The sequence below is a fragment of the Taudactylus pleione genome, unplaced genomic scaffold, assembly GCF_031769625.1.
Source record: "Taudactylus pleione unplaced genomic scaffold, aTauple2 ptg000393l, whole genome shotgun sequence".
NCBI classification, from domain to species: Eukaryota; Metazoa; Chordata; class Amphibia; order Anura; family Myobatrachidae; genus Taudactylus; species Taudactylus pleione.
In genome coordinates, this window is record NW_028284794.1 from 1,212,821 (window position 1) to 1,228,782 (window position 15,962).

The 15,962-nt window shown below is 44.0% G+C and overlaps 1 pseudogene; it reads left to right on the forward strand.

The window, feature by feature from the left end:
• The first annotated feature begins 426 nt into the window (after window positions 1-426).
• Window positions 427-15,962, forward strand: part of LOC148506838 (uncharacterized) — a 51,782-nt pseudogene continuing 36,246 nt past the window's right edge.

Below are 15,962 nucleotides of genomic sequence, written 5' to 3' on the forward strand. Positions count from 1 at the left end.
CTTAATTATGTAAGTAGTCTGGCCCCACCCTCTATTGCTCCCTCCCAGAGAGTCAAATAAAAATATCAGCAAGTGTGCATTGAAGGCCATAGTCTGCTCCTAGCATAGCGCTGGAGCGAGTTTCCATGGTGAGACTTATGGCAGCATATAAGGAATCACCAAACATGATTACAGCATCTGCAGGTGCTAAATATGGGCATCTCAGTCCTTACACCTTCATACACGTGACTGTACACCAGGGGAGGGTTTAGTACCGGAATTAGCATAAAGTCACAGATTGGCGACTGACAAAAGACGCATCTGATGAAGAATCAGGCCCCTAATGTAGTAATACTAAGTAGTGACAATGAAAATAAAAGTTGTGATGTAAGATATTTATATCCATTTTTAGAAAATAATTGATTATTTCTCCCATTAGGAGGAGCCTATTATGACCCGGATGACGCAGTTTGTACAGAACAACCGGGCACAATAATGGTGGAGGAAGGGGGATCAGTGAGTCTTCCATGTAACTTCAGTTATCCTAAAAACTGGGACAGCTCCACAGAGGTCAGAGTGTACTGGAAAGAGGGAAAATCCAACCTCTGCTGGAATAATGACATTATTTACAGTCACTCAGAAACAGGACACATGATAACTACACAGGACGGATCTCATTGGTGGGAAACCCTAAAGAAAAGAGGACAGCGACTATCAGAATCCAGGACCTGAGGAGGACAGATGGTCCCATGTTCTGCTGTTGGGTCAGGATTGAAAATTATAGAAGAATCAGAGTTGTAGCACTAGATTGGCAAAATGTTCATGGAACATTTATAATCTTCAAAGGTAAAACCCTCTGTGTCACTGTGTCACCCTGCAGGGGGAGGGACAGGCTGATAGCTCCCTTCTGTCTGTGTAACTGTGTCACCCTGCAGGGGGAGGGACAGACTCATAGCTCCCTTCTATCTATGTCACTTTGTCACCCTGCAGGGGAAGGACAGGCTCATTGCTCACTTCTGTCTGTGCCACTGTGTCACCCTGCAGGGGGAGGGACAGGCTCATAGCTCCCTTCTGTCTGTGTCACCCTGCAGGGAGAGTTACAGGCTCATAGCTCCCTTCTGTCTGTGTCACCCTGCAGTGGGAGGGACAGGCTCATAGCTCCCTTCTGTCTATGTCACTGTGTCACCCTGCAGGGGGAGGGACAGGCTCATAGCTCCCTTCTGTCTGTGTCACTGTGTCACCCTGCAGGGGGAGGGACAGGCTCATAGCTCCCTTCTGTCTGTGTCACTGTGTCACCCTGCAGGGGGAGGGACAGGCTCATAGCTCTGTTCTATCTGTGTGACTATTTCTCTCCTCTCTCTATAGGTCAGTTATCTGTAGAACAGCCGGATGTTGTCCCTGCTTCAGTGGGAGATAATATAACTTTATTGTGTTATATCCATAATACAACTGCTCATTATAAAATACATGAGGTTACCTGGAGGATGGGTAACAATGTCCTGTGCTATGATAATACTATAATTAGCACATGGACAGAGGAGAATAAGAGAGAGAAGATTGGACGATGGTCAGTAGTGAATTTCCCTGAGGATCTCTCATTACATATAAGAGATGTGACATCAGATGACAGTAACCGGTACTGCTGTGAGGTGAGGACAAGGCTAAGAAGTCCTGTCCCTGGATCTGCACGTGGTACCGATTTAGTAGTTGCAGGTAATGGAATTGAAGACTGGTAAATAACCTACAATGCATGTTTCCTGTAAGTAAAATAAAAACATACATATTAGATTTACTAAGAATAATAATAATTAAAGGAGTAATTAAGCAAAATATGCTGGTGCACTATAAATAAATATTAATAGTGGATCATAGAGAAAACATGAAGTCATATGTTTGGTGACTTTTCCTTTTTTGTACCTTTCTTCAATAAACTCCCCATCACCTGATGAGTGTCCCCTCCTAACAGTGCAGGGTAAATCATCTACCATAGTCATAATGAAATAATGACACAGAGACTTATATAAGAGAAAAGGAAGGTCTGCTTTATTTAATTTTAAAATAATTAAACTATTTAATGTATAACTGAACTAACTAATAGAAGAAGAAAGAAAGACAGACAGAGTATGGTGGTGCAGAAAGAACGGCCCCACAATGCAATATCACCACCTGCATACTCACATCCAACTTCTAAATGGGAGGCGAGCAGCCAGCCCATTACCATGCCCAAGGTATCCACCTCTCACCCCAATGACATGACGTGAGGCCCACCTGGTTAGGTGGTTGCCGCTGACCCCAGTAGGGTAGAATCAGCCTAGGCCATGTATTGGAAAGGAGAGTACCTCAAGCTCCAAAGACAGATGGCGACTGCTACCATTCTTTCCCGCCAACAGCACTTCCCAGCTAAGAACCGCACTGCCACCATACCCTAATCTACAACACCTTGACTACTTCTAACTAACTCCTCAATAACTCCATTCCAATGCACCATCCATCCTTTAAAGAGGACATCAGTGGGCCTAATCAAAGCATGTAAAAGGTCCACTCCTCCAAAACCCTGGACAATGGAACTCACAGCCCTACAGGGTCCCAGGAGACAAAACCAGCTCTCCAGACCTGCTGTGGAATGATATCAAACCACAAAACTCTGCAATAGGGGGCACATGGCAATGATCATCCCCAAATGAGCTGAAATGGAACACTCCAAAAACCCTAAACCATCTAACCCTCTCCAAAACTGGAATAAATTCTGTATATTAAATAAATACACACAAAAACACAAATAGGAAAGAAAAGAGTAGCAAAGATAGAAGCCTAATACAGGGAGAGAGAGGGAGGGCGGGGAGGGGTGATCCTAACTTGACTTGAGGCAAAACACAAAACGTCCACCAGCCGGCATGCAGCCAAAGTTCTAAACTAGTGGTAAAACAAAATTCCTCAGGACCCCCAAATATGACGAGTAGCTAGTCCTCAAGTTAGGATGTAAAGCAAAATTTTTACCAAAGTCTAAGGTATGTTTTTAAGCACTAGACTTTCCTCAGCTCATGGCCTAGCTCTGAGCAATGGAAAAAATCTGACGCAATAGTCAATGCAGCTGCACTGATCTGGACTCTAAAACCAAAAAACTGCTGAAAAAACTTGTAATAACCATGTAGGAAGACGCAAATAGAGTGGGTGCTGACCAACAGGAGGAGCAGGGACCAACTTGTCCCACCCCCTTCAAAGCTCTCTTGACCAAGAAACACTTTGAAAGGTCCTCCAGGCCAAAGACACAGAAGAAATTGGGACAGGCTTGCTAACATCATTACCACTATAGCACTGGACCTGTCCCAATGCAAACAAGCTCTATGCAAAAGCAAGAATAAGCTTTCAACTGGTCTTACCTTGGCTCCCTCCATGGGCCAAAATGCAACACCATGCCCACCAAGCAACTGATAAATTGCATGGTCCTGGGAGCTAAGGACTGATATGCTAGCCCCTCCATGCTGGCTTGATAATATGCTGTACAGCAGAAGGGCAAAAATCCCTGATCTAACTAGGCTAGCAGGGCCAAATTGCAAAAATGTAACTAATCAAAATGCGACAAGGCATACACAAGCATGTTCTAACACCAGGGGTATGCCTTGCCCGAAATAGACTATTAGAACAATATACGGCTTCATCCCGGTCCTCCAATACAGAAAAACTATGGCTGCTAGGTTTATGCCTTCACCGTCGCTTTGACCAAGTACGCCACTGAATCTGCATAAAGCGCAAAAGTTGTCTCATCAGAGCTGACCATCTGTTCGCTATGTCCAGAAACTGCAGCTATATCTCCATCACGAGCGGGAGCACCATTCTCTGGAACTGCAGCCTCTGAAAGAGAAACAGAAACCAAAAGAACAACAGGACCAGCCATTGTAGACCTTGCACTATCCTACAAAGGAGTGTAAGAATATTGCCCTCATTTGTAGCAGTATTAGGGCTCCCTTTATGGAATATCGTAAGGGGGGGGCTGCGGTTACCGCTACTGCCAACGGGGTCAAATTGTATTATACGGTGTGGTGTGACCAGTGCAATTTTCCAAGAAAAGTAAGTTCAGGAACTGTGAGTGGCGCTACTGGGGGAGGAGCTAAAGGAATTAATTATAAACACACACATAGTCCTGTGTGTGACCATTATCCATGTATACTTAGTATTACCATACAGAGCGGTGTGCTCACCATCAGTTCCCACCTCAGTGTTATAACTACAGACCGTGCATACTGAGCACTACTATACAGAGTGCAGTGTCTAGAGAGTGGTGTGTTCATCATCAGTGTTATCACTATACACTGTGCATACTCAGTAATATCATACAGAGCAGTGTGCTCATCATCAGTGTAATAACTATGCCCTGTCTATACTCAGCACTATTATACAGAGCAGTGTATCTTACCTTAGTGGTGTAACTATACAATGTGCATTTTTATACTCAGTACCATCATACAGAGCAGTGTGCACACCTCAGTGTTACAACTATACACCGTGTTAACTCAGTACTACTATACAGAGCAGTGTTATAACTATACACTGTGTATACTCAGTGCTCTTATACAGAGCGCTCACCTCAGTGTTATCACTATACCGATAGCTATATTAATAACTATATATAAATAACTATATGTAATATATTCTATAAGATCCCATTTATGAGACATTTTACCACAGAATTCGATATTCCTCTGTGGGTCCTGTAATGTATGTATTTCTCCGAGCAATCAAGCCAGAAACATTTAAGAAATCATATCTTATGCCACTACACAGATGTTTTAAAATTTAAGATTTTATTACATGAAACAGTACCAATTGTTTGTGGCCTCCAATATATTTGAAAAACCACAAGGAGATTCCGAGACAGATAGGCAGAACACCTGCGGAATATTAAAACAGGTGTTGCCAACCATTCCCTCAAAAATATCAAAAGCATTATAGGGATTAAAAAGATTGAAGGCAATAGGCGTATAAAAGGTACAGATACATTTTTAGCGAAGGCAGAAATTAAATCCATATACGAAATTAAAACACTACAGCCATGGGGTTTAAATACAGATTTCGAACTAAAGTGGTTTTTATAGTTTTAACATTATTAAATGGTTTTGATTCATATAATAACATGATTTAAAATTATTTTTATATTGTGTTTTTATGATGGTTATTTTATAGATCTTATTACTGTTTACATACATATATGCACTTTTATTATAATTGATATGCAGTTTTATATTTATTGTTTATAATACCAAAGCCGTTTACTATTAACTAATTATATTAGAGAATTACCTATTTTGCATTTTTATCAAAATAGTGAACTTATGTTATACAATGATGTCCCCAGGGTAGTTATTTCCGGTGGACGGACAAATGCTGGCATGCAGACGTACACCCTGACTTGTCCAGTACTTTGCCGTAATGTTAGACCTAGTGGTCATGTGGTTTGCGTCATGTGCTCCATGGCGTTGCACACACACCGAGTCCCCCGCCACCACATGTTCGTGGGTCATGTAGCCGGCAGTATGCGTTCCATTACTTGGCATGCAGGAAGCGTCCTCAAGTTACCGGAAGTGATGATTATCACTAGGGGTGTGCACCGGCCACTTTTCGTGCTTTGTGTTTTGGTTTTGGATTTGGATCTTTCTTCGTGTTTTGGATCTGGATTGGTTTTGCCAAAACCACCCTTCCGTGTTTTGGGTTCTGGGTTTTGTGTTTTGGATCTGTATTTTTTTTTTAAAAAGCATAAAAACAGCTAAAATCACAGAATGTGTTGGTTTTTCTGCTCCTATGCTATTATTAACCTCAATAACCTTAATTTCCACTCATTTCCAGTATATTCTGAACACCTCACACCTCACAATAGTGTTTTTATGTCCAAAAGGTTGCACCGAGGTAGCTGGATGACTATGCTAAGCGACACGAGTGGGCGGCACAAACACGTGACCCATCTAGGCGTGATACTGCAGTGGTAGACAGGATGGCAGTTTGAAAAACTAGGCCCCAAACAGTACATACTGCAAAGAAAAAAAAGAGGTGCAAGATGGAATTGTCCTTGGGCCCTCCCACCCTCCCATATGTTGTATAAATAGGACATGCACACTTTAGCAAACCAATAATTTCAGCGTCAGGGTCTGCCACATGACTGTGGCTGAAATGATTGGTTCATTTGGGCCCCCACAAAACAAGCTGGCAATTAATCTGTCCCTGCACAAACTGGCTCTACGGAGGCAAGATGTCGTCCTCATCCACCGATTCCTCACCCTCTTCTGTGTTGTGTACATCCTCATCCTCACAGAGTATTAATTCGTCCCCGCTGGAATCCACAACCACAGGTCCCTCTGTACGTTCAGGAGGCTGGTCTCCCTGGAAGAGTTGATAATTCATTTTATGAACATCATCTTCTCCACATTTTGTGGAAGCAACCTCCTACGCCTTTCGCTGACAAGGTTCCCGGCTGCACTAAACACTCTTTCGGAGTACACACTGGAGGGGGGGCAACTCAGGTAAAATAGAGCCAGTTTGTACAGGGACCTCCAAATTGCTTCTTTTTCCTGCCAGTACAGGTACTGACTGTCTGACATGCCTACTTGGATGTTGTCACCGATGTAATCCTTTAACAGACAGACGCACGCTTGTCGCTGCTGCTTTAAGGATGCAGGTGCGGCTACAGCCCACACATTTCACAAAGACAGAAAAAAAAAGAATATTTTTATTGTTTGTGGAGCGCACTTTGAGGGTTACACCACCCTTTAACAGACAGACGCACACTTGTTGCTGCTGCTTTGAGGACAGTATCATATGCAGTGACAGTAGACTTGTCAGAAATTGTTGGCACGTCCATCAGTCCGGACCAGATGTCCAAACCGGTCCTTGACTTATGACACAGGTGCACGCTTGGCGCTGCTACTGTGTTGATGCACGTGCGGCTACATCGCACACAAGTCACAAACACATAAAAAAAATAGTTTTTTATTTTTTGGAGCACTTTGAGGGTTACACCACCCTTTAACAGACAGACACACGCTTGTCGCTGCTGCTTTGAGGATTCAAGTGCGGCTACAGCCCACACAATTCACAGACAGAAAAAAAAAGAAGAATATTTTTATTGTTTGTGGAGCGCACTTTGAGGGTTACACCACCCTTTAACAGACAGACGCACGCTTGTCGCTGCTGCTTTGAGGATGCAAGTGCGGCTACAGCCCACACAATTCACAAAGACAGAAAAAAAAGAATATTTTTATTGTTTGTGGAGCGCACTTTGAGGGTTACACCACCCTTTAACAGACAGACGCACGCTTGTCGCTGCTGCTTTGAGGATTCAAGTGCGGCTACAGCCCACACAATTCACAAAGACAGAAAAAAAAAGAAGAAAATTTTTATTGTTTGTGGAGCGCACTTTGAGGGTTACACCACCCTTTAACAGACAGACAAATGCTTGGCGCTGCTGCTTTGAGGATGCAAGTGCGGCTACAGCCCACACAATTCACAAAGACAGAAAAAAAAAGAATATTTTTATTGTTTGTGGAGCGCACTTTGAGGGTTACACCACCCTTTAACAGACAGACGCACGCTTGTCGCTGCTGCTTTGAGGATTCAAGTGCGGCTACAGCCCACACAATTCACAAAGACAGAAAAAAAAAGAAGAATATTTTTATTGTTTGTGGAGCGCACTTTGAGGGTTACACCACCCTTTAACAGACAGACAAACGCTTGGCGCTGCTGCTTTGAGGATGCAAGTGCGGCTACAGCCCACACAATTCACAAAGACAGGGAAAAAAAAGAATATTTTTATTGTTTGTGGAGCGCACTTTGAGGGTTACACCACCCTTTAACAGACAGACAAACACTTGGCGCTGCTGCTTTGAGGATGCAAGTGCGGCTACAGCCCACACAATTCACAAAGACAGAAAAAAAAAGAATATTTTTATTGTTTGTGGAGCGCACTTTGAGGGTTACACCACCCTTTAACAGACAGACGCACGCTTGTCGCTGCTGCTTTGAGGATTCAAGTGCGGCTACAGCCCACACAATTCACAAAGACAGAAAAAAAAAGAATATTTTTATTGTTTGTGGAGCGCACTTTGAGAGTTACACCACCCTTTAACAGACAGACGCACGCTTGTCGCTGCTGCTTTAAGGATGCAGGTGCGGCTACAGCCCGCACATTTCACAAAGACAGAAAAAAAAATAAGATTTTTTTAATTGTTTGTGGAGCGCACTTTGAGGGTTACACCACCCTTTAACAGACAGATGCTCGCTTGTCGCTGCTGCTTTAAGGATGCAGGTGTGGCTACAGCCCACACATTTCACAAAGACAGAAAAAAAAATAAGAATTTTTTTATTGTTTGTGGAGCGCACTTTGAGGGTTACACCACCCTTTAACAGACAGACGCACACTTGTCGCTGCTGCTTTGAGGACAGTATCATATGCAGTGACAGTAGACTTGTCAGAAATTGTTGGCACGTCCATCAGTCCGGACCAGATGTCCAAACCGGTCCTTGACTTATGACACAGGTGCACGCTTGGCGCTGCTACTGTGTTGATGCACATGCGGCTACATCGCACACAAGTCACAAACACATAAAAAAAATAGTTTTTTATTTTTTGGAGCACTTTGAGGGTTACACCACCCTTTAACAGACAGACACACGCTTGTCGCTGCTGCTTTGAGGATTCAAGTGCGGCTACAGCCCACACAATTCACAGACAGAAAAAAAAAGAAGAATATTTTTATTGTTTGTGGAGCGCACTTTGAGGGTTACACCACCCTTTAACAGACAGACGCACGCTTGTCGCTGCTGCTTTGAGGATGCAAGTGCGGCTACAGCCCACACAATTCACAAAGACAGAAAAAAAAGAATATTTTTATTGTTTGTGGAGCGCACTTTGAGGGTTACACCACCCTTTAACAGACAGACGCACGCTTGTCGCTGCTGCTTTGAGGATTCAAGTGCGGCTACAGCCCACACAATTCACAAAGACAGAAAAAAAAAGAAGAAAATTTTTATTGTTTGTGGAGCGCACTTTGAGGGTTACACCACCCTTTAACAGACAGACAAATGCTTGGCGCTGCTGCTTTGAGGATGCAAGTGCGGCTACAGCCCACACAATTCACAAAGACAGAAAAAAAAATAATATTTTTATTGTTTGTGGAGCGCACTTTGAGGGTTACACCACCCTTTAACAGACAGACGCACGCTTGTCGCTGCTGCTTTGAGGATTCAAGTGCGGCTACAGCCCACACAATTCACAAAGACAGAAAAAAAAAGAAGAATATTTTTATTGTTTGTGGAGCGCACTTTGAGGGTTACACCACCCTTTAACAGACAGACAAACGCTTGGCGCTGCTGCTTTGAGGATGCAAGTGCGGCTACAGCCCACACAATTCACAAAGACAGGGAAAAAAAAGAATATTTTTATTGTTTGTGGAGCGCACTTTGAGGGTTACACCACCCTTTAACAGACAGACAAACACTTGGCGCTGCTGCTTTGAGGATGCAAGTGCGGCTACAGCCCACACAATTCACAAAGACAGAAAAAAAAAGAATATTTTTATTGTTTGTGGAGCGCACTTTGAGGGTTACACCACCCTTTAACAGACAGACGCACGCTTGTCGCTGCTGCTTTGAGGATTCAAGTGCGGCTACAGCCCACACAATTCACAAAGACAGAAAAAAAAAGAATATTTTTATTGTTTGTGGAGCGCACTTTGAGAGTTACACCACCCTTTAACAGACAGACGCACGCTTGTCACTGCTGCTTTAAGGATGCAGGTGCGGCTACAGCCCGCACATTTCACAAAGACAGAAAAAAAAATAAGATTTTTTTAATTGTTTGTGGAGCGCACTTTGAGGGTTACACCACCCTTTAACAGACAGATGCTCGCTTGTCGCTGCTGCTTTAAGGATGCAGGTGTGGCTACAGCCCACACATTTCACAAAGACAGAAAAAAAAATAAGAATTTTTTTATTGTTTGTGGAGCGCACTTTGAGAGTTACACCACCCTTTAACAGACAGACGCACGCTTGTCACTGCTGCTTTAAGGATGCAGGTGCGGCTACAGCCCGCACATTTCACAAAGACAGAAAAAAAAATAAGATTTTTTTAATTGTTTGTGGAGCGCACTTTGAGGGTTACACCACCCTTTAACAGACAGATGCTCGCTTGTCGCTGCTGCTTTAAGGATGCAGGTGTGGCTACAGCCCACACATTTCACAAAGACAGAAAAAAAAAGAATATTTTTATTGTTTGTGGAGCGCACTTTGAGGGTTACACCACCCTTTAACAGACAGACGCACGCTTGTCGCTGCTGCTTTGAGGATTCAAGTGCGGCTACAGCCCACACAATTCACAAAGACAGAAAAAAAAAGAAGAATATTTTTATTGTTTGTGGAGCGCACTTTGAGGGTTACACCACCCTTTAACAGACAGACAAACGCTTGGCGCTGCTGCTTTGAGGATGCAAGTGCGGCTACAGCCCACACAATTCACAAAGACAGGGAAAAAAAAGAATATTTTTATTGTTTGTGGAGCGCACTTTGAGGGTTACACCACCCTTTAACAGACAGACAAACACTTGGCGCTGCTGCTTTGAGGATGCAAGTGCGGCTACAGCCCACACAATTCACAAAGACAGAAAAAAAAAGAATATTTTTATTGTTTGTGGAGCGCACTTTGAGGGTTACACCACCCTTTAACAGACAGACGCACGCTTGTCGCTGCTGCTTTGAGGATTCAAGTGCGGCTACAGCCCACACAATTCACAAAGACAGAAAAAAAAAGAATATTTTTATTGTTTGTGGAGCGCACTTTGAGAGTTACACCACCCTTTAACAGACAGACGCACGCTTGTCGCTGCTGCTTTAAGGATGCAGGTGCGGCTACAGCCCGCACATTTCACAAAGACAGAAAAAAAAATAAGATTTTTTTAATTGTTTGTGGAGCGCACTTTGAGGGTTACACCACCCTTTAACAGACAGATGCTCGCTTGTCGCTGCTGCTTTAAGGATGCAGGTGTGGCTACAGCCCACACATTTCACAAAGACAGAAAAAAAAATAAGAATTTTTTTATTGTTTGTGGAGCGCACTTTGAGGGTTACACCACCCTTTAACAGACAGACGCACACTTGTCGCTGCTGCTTTGAGGACAGTATCATATGCAGTGACAGTAGACTTGTCAGAAATTGTTGGCACGTCCATCAGTCCGGACCAGATGTCCAAACCGGTCCTTGACTTATGACACAGGTGCACGCTTGGCGCTGCTACTGTGTTGATGCACGTGCGGCTACATCGCACACAAGTCACAAACACATAAAAAAAATAGTTTTTTATTTTTTGGAGCACTTTGAGGGTTACACCACCCTTTAACAGACAGACACACGCTTGTCGCTGCTGCTTTGAGGATTCAAGTGCGGCTACAGCCCACACAATTCACAGACAGAAAAAAAAAGAAGAATATTTTTATTGTTTGTGGAGCGCACTTTGAGGGTTACACCACCCTTTAACAGACAGACGCACGCTTGTCGCTGCTGCTTTGAGGATGCAAGTGCGGCTACAGCCCACACAATTCACAAAGACAGAAAAAAAAGAATATTTTTATTGTTTGTGGAGCGCACTTTGAGGGTTACACCACCCTTTAACAGACAGACGCACGCTTGTCGCTGCTGCTTTGAGGATTCAAGTGCGGCTACAGCCCACACAATTCACAAAGACAGAAAAAAAAAGAAGAATATTTTTATTGTTTGTGGAGCGCACTTTGAGGGTTACACCACCCTTTAACAGACAGACAAACGCTTGGCGCTGCTGCTTTGAGGATGCAAGTGCGGCTACAGCCCACACAATTCACAAAGACAGGGAAAAAAAAGAATATTTTTATTGTTTGTGGAGCGCACTTTGAGGGTTACACCACCCTTTAACAGACAGACAAACACTTGGCGCTGCTGCTTTGAGGATGCAAGTGCGGCTACAGCCCACACAATTCACAAAGACAGAAAAAAAAAGAATATTTTTATTGTTTGTGGAGCGCACTTTGAGGGTTACACCACCCTTTAACAGACAGACGCATGCTTGTCGCTGCTGCTTTGAGGATTCAAGTGCGGCTACAGCCCACACAATTCACAAAGACAGAAAAAAAAAGAATATTTTTATTGTTTGTGGAGCGCACTTTGAGAGTTACACCACCCTTTAACAGACAGACGCACGCTTGTCACTGCTGCTTTAAGGATGCAGGTGCGGCTACAGCCCGCACATTTCACAAAGACAGAAAAAAAAATAAGATTTTTTTAATTGTTTGTGGAGCGCACTTTGAGGGTTACACCACCCTTTAACAGACAGATGCTCGCTTGTCGCTGCTGCTTTAAGGATGCAGGTGTGGCTACAGCCCACACATTTCACAAAGACAGAAAAAAAAATAAGAATTTTTTTATTGTTTGTGGAGCGCACTTTGAGGGTTACACCACCCTTTAACAGACAGACGCACGCTTGTCGCTGCTGCTTTGAGGATGCAGGTGGAATCTAGACGGGAATTGGAACCGGGGACACACTACCTCCATCAATTGTCTAAATCCCACTGCACTAATGGCGGATACTGGACCCACGTCTAACACCAACATAGCAGTCAAGGCCTCAGTTATACGTTTTGCTTCAGGATGACTGCGGACGTACTTCATCCTCATCGCTAGGGACTGCTGGAGGGTCAATTGTTTAGTAAAAGTAGTGGTGTTCCTACTTCCTCTCTGGGATGAAGAACAACTCCAAGCAGCAGCAACAGCACTAGGAGGAAGTGGTTCTTGATCTTTCCCTATTTTATTTTTATCAGAGAAAGTTTGGTCCTCCATTTATGTTATATTGATATATACGTGCGGCTAAAGCGCACACAAACACAGAAAATATTTTTTTATTTTTGCTGGAGAGTAGTGCACTTTGTGGGTTACACCACCCTTTAAGAAATGAGCCAGCCGGCTCTTTACTTATGGGACACAGGCGCACTCTTGGCGCTGCTCCTTTGTTGATGCACGTGTAGCCACAGTGCACACAATTTACAAACACAGAAAATATTTGTTTATTTGGTTTGGAGTGTACTTTGGGGGTTACAGCACCCTTTAACGGTCAAGCCAGCCGGCCCTTTACTTATTACACAGGCGCACGCTTGGTACTACTTTGTTGATGCACATGCGGCTACTGCGCACACAATTCACAAACACAGAAAATATTTTTTTATTTGGTTTGGAGTGTACTTTGGGGGTTACAGCACCCTTTAACGGTCAAGCCAGCCGGCCCTTTACTTATGACACAGGCACACGCTTGGCACTACTTTGTTGATGCACGTGCGGCTACTGCGCACACAATTCACAAACACAGAAAATATTTTTTTATTTGGTTTGGACTGGAGTGTACTTTGGGGGTTACAGCACCCTTTAATGGTCAAGCCAGGCAGCCCTTTACTTATGACATAGGCGCACGCTTGGCACTACTTTGTTGATGCACGTGCAGCTACTGCGCACACAATTCACAAACACAGAAAATATTTTTTTATTTGGTTTGGACTGGAGTGTACTTTGGGGGTTACAGCACCCTTTAACGGTCAAGCCAGGCAGCCCTTTACTTATGGCACAGGCGCACGCTTGGCACTACTTTGTTGATGCACGTGCGGCTACTGCGCACACAAATCACAAACACAGAAAAAAATGTTTTATTTGGTTTGGAGTGTACTTTGGGGGTTACAGCACCCTTTAACGGTCAAGCCAGCCGGCCCTTTACATATGACACAGGCGCACGCTTGGCACTACTTTGTTGATGCACGTGCGGCTACTGCGCACACAATTCACAAACACAGAAAATATTTTTTTATTTGGTTTGGACTGGAGTGTACTTTGGGGGTTACAGCACCCTTTAACGGTCAAGCCAGCCGGCCCTTTACTTATGACACAGGCGCACGCTTGGCACTACTTTGTTGATGCACGTGCATCTACTGCGCACACAATTCACAAACACAGAAAAAAATGTGTTATTTGGTTTGGAGTTTACTTTGGGGGTTACAGCACCCTTTAACGGTCAAGCCAGCCGGCCCTTTACTTATGACACAGGCGCACGCTTGGCACTACTTTGTTGATGCACGTGCAGCTACTGCGCACACAATTCACAAACACAGAAAAAAATGTTTTATTTGGTTTGGAGTGTACTTTGGGGGTTACAGCACCCTTTAACGGTCAAGCCAGCCGGCCCTTTACATATGACACAGGCGCACGCTTGGCACTACTTTGTTGATGCACGTGCGGCTACTGCGCACACAATTCACAAACACAGAAAATATTTTTTTATTTGGTTTGGACTGGAGTGTACTTTGGGGGTTACAGCACCCTTTAACGGTCAAGCCAGCCGGCCCTTTACTTATGACACAGGCGCACGCTTGGCACTACTTTGTTGATGCACGTGCATCTACTGCGCACACAATTCACAAACACAGAAAAAAATGTGTTATTTGGTTTGGAGTTTACTTTGGGGGTTACAGCACCCTTTAACGGTCAAGCCAGCCGGCCCTTTACTTATGACACAGGCGCACGCTTGGCACTACTTTGTTGATGCACGTGCAGCTACTGCGCACACAATTCACAAACACAGAAAAAAATGTTTTATTTGGTTTGGAGTGTACTTTGGGGGTTACAGCACCCTTTAACGGTCAAGCCAGCTGGCCCTTTACTTATGACACAGGCGCATGCTTGGCACTACTTTGTTGATGCACATGCGGCTACTGCGCACACAATTCACAAACACAGAAAAAATATTTTTTTTTTAGCACTTGGGGGGAGCACCCCTGATGAACAGAGCACCCCCTGGACAACACTACAGCACCCCTTTAGGACAGGGACTCTGCACAGGACTTTAGAGTGGACACAGCCCCTATGGACAACTGACTGCACAACACAGTCCAGCCAGCCCCTATGGACTTTGAAGTAGTGGACACAGCCCCTATTAACAACAGCAGCACAGCACAACACAGCCATCCCCTATGGACTTTGAAGTAGTGGACACAGCCCCTATGGACAACAGCAGCACAGCATAACACAGCACAGCACAACACTACTCTGCACTACACTACACTACACAGCCCAGCCAGCCCTAACTCCCACCCTCCCTCTTCACTGTCCACAGCCGAGTGAGAAAATGGCGCCGACGTGGGTACCTTATATTGGATCCAAAACCCGCGAGACTCGGAAGGCGGGATGATGACGTTTTGCCTCGATTTCAGAATCCGAGTCAGGCGGGAAAAGTCGAGCCTGACTCGGATCTGCCTTGGATCGGGGGGGCTCGGGGGGGTTCGGATCTCAGAAATCCGAACCCGCTCACCCCTAATTATCACTAACAAAAAGGGACTATGGCTTGCTATATAACGCAGCAGCTGAGAAAACAGCGTACCTAATTAGCGGTGAGCTTATATATTAGTACTTTGAATGTGTAGAGGTTTATTTTTATTCATACCTATGTCCGCACACGAGACAGGAAATGGGCAGAGAATTGAATCCCTATAAAGACCTGATCCTGGTCTGATATACAAACACACCTAGAAAAAGACCTATAGGTTGAAACGCATTGGTGGAGTATTTTGGTACAGCTCAGTAGGGGGAGCTCATGAAAAGTTCCCCTATATGTATTGATTTGTACCTTTTCCAAAAAGGACTTATATGGTATGCAGCCATTTATCATGTGTATTTTATGATTTACTGCTAAACACTATGGATCTGTTCCCCTTATATTTTTTATGACGTCTTTATGAGGGACAATAGAATATTAAGGGACACATAGTATTGAAAACTGCTTTTTTGGAGGATTCAAGTTTGGATTACTTTATGACTTTCTGGATCATATTGTAGTATTGGTGACACCACTATCCGGAGGAAATTATCTTCCTATGAAAAACGTGACTATATATCAGAGATCTTATATTTGTATCTTTGAAACTATATGTATTTATCCT